The sequence below is a fragment of the Aythya marila genome, assembly GCF_965140915.1.
Source record: "Aythya marila genome assembly, chromosome: 10".
NCBI classification, from domain to species: Eukaryota; Metazoa; Chordata; class Aves; order Anseriformes; family Anatidae; genus Aythya; species Aythya marila.
The window spans coordinates 859,817-861,940 of record NC_139051.1 but is presented as its reverse complement, the minus strand read 5'-3'; positions in this window follow the sequence as shown (position 1 = coordinate 861,940).

Genomic DNA, 2,124 nt, shown 5'->3' with positions numbered 1-2,124 from the left:
TAAGTTCTTTCCTACTCCCCAGGTTGCCATGTGCATGTGTGGATTGGGAAAGTGAGTTAATGTCATCCCATTGCCATTTCAAGTGTTTTCTGTGGCTGCCAAGCCCTTGGTGACACGGGCCTGAAAAACAATATCCCCGCGCTGCTCCCGCTGCCGCTCTCCACATGCCTCTGTAAGGTCACGCTCACGCTGTCCCCGGCAGGACTGTGTCTCTCCACAATTTCTCTTCTGCATTTGCTTCTTAGCCCAGATTGTTCTGAGGATGTTTAAAAATCTCCTCTAAAACATGTAAAAACCTCGCTCTGCTATCAGGGCACGTGTTCCCTCCCCGGGAGGCTTCCCAGCCCCGGTGAACACGGCCTCTCTGCTGGAGCAGGCTGCTACCACCTCCGTGGGTTTTTCTCAGAGCAGGGAACCCCTCTGCAGGGCAGGACCTTGCGAGGAGCTGCTGGGGGGCAAGCACACGGCCTCGGCAGGGCCGCAGGGACCAGCCCAACGATCACAGCCACTGCCCAAGTGGGACCCCGGCTCCTGGGGCACCGCTTGCAGCCCCCGGTGGCAGCCACACCTGGGTGGAAGCTGCAGGGAGCCCTCGTCTCCCACGGCCTGCAGAGCCATGTCAGGACCACGCAGAGCACGGCCAGAGCATGGGACAGGAGCATGGACCCCACCCTGCCTTTCTGTCCCCCTGCGGGCACCTTTGCTGCCCTTTGTGCGTTTTCACACAGCCGCTGCAAATTGCAGTCCCTCGTTTTGGGGAGGCGTATCCAGGCACTGGGGACAACAAGCAACGTGAGCTCCGATGGCTCCTGCCGGGGTCACGTGCAGAAGCAGGTGAGCAAAAGGCACTTTGTGCCCTCAGAAACTGAATCCTGGTGAAAATGACCCCCTCGCTTCCCTTCTTTGCGTGAATATCTGAAAGGGATCTCAGAAAATGTAACAACAGGTGAGGTATTGAATCAGTATAAGGTCATTTAGATTCTTTTTTATTTTAATTACACTAGTAAAGAAACAGTCCAGCCTGGAGCTGTGCCGGGTGCTGCTGGCAGCTGTGCTTTGCTTGCAGGACGTCAGGAGGCGGTCGGGTGCAGGTTCCTGGTATTTCAGCACGGTCCCGCCGGCGCCAGCAGGAGGAGGGCACAGCGGGGGGACAGGGGACAGGGCCAGCCGCCAGCCTGCGCGTGTGGGCCCTCGCCCGCAGCGGGACAAGGGGGCTTTGTGCTGGGCCTCCCTGCTAAAGCCAGAGCAGGCAGGAATGTCTGTGGGAAACTGCACAGGAGACCCTACTCTTTTGTGAAAAAAAAAAAAAAAAAAAAGAGGAAAACAGAAAAACAACACCCAAAGGCTATAGGTCAGCACTTAGCATACGCTGAACTAGGAAGAGGAACATGGTTCCAGACACTTTTTTCTGCTCAAAACACACCAGAGTGGCTGCTGCAACAAACTGCCCCGGCCCGATCCTGCTGGTCCCTGCGCTCCGGGCGGGAGCTGTGGTGGCTGGGGGGGCTGGTGCAGAGTGGTCAGAGGGGATGGGAATGGGATGGGGATGGGATGGGATGGGGATGGGGACGGGGATGGGGACGGGGATGGGGATGGGATGGGGACAGGATGGGGATGGGGATGGGATGGGGACGGGGATGGGGACGGGATGGGGACGGGATGGGGATGGGGACGGGGATGGGGATGGGATGGGAATGGGGATGGGGACGGGGATGGGGACGGGGATGGGATGGGGATGGGGTGGCAATGGGGATGGGGACGGGATGGGGACGGGATGGGGATGGGGATGGGGATGGGGATGGGGATGGGGATGGGGATGGGGACAGGATGGGGATGGGGATGGGGTGGCAATGGGGATGGGGACGGGATGGGGACGGGATAGAGATGGGATGGGGACGGGGATGGGATAGGAATGGGGATGGGGTGCACCCAGCAGCGTTGCGCTGCGCCCCGCACCCTGCGCGCCTGTCCCGCGCACACGTGCGCGCAGCACCCTGCGCGCCCCGCCCCGCCCTGCCCCGCCGCGCGCCCATTGGCCAGGAAAGTTTGTTCCGGCGGCCGATTGGCCGGGGGCCGCCGGGGGCCGCCAATGAAAGGCGCCGGGCGGGCGGCGCGCAGCAGGCG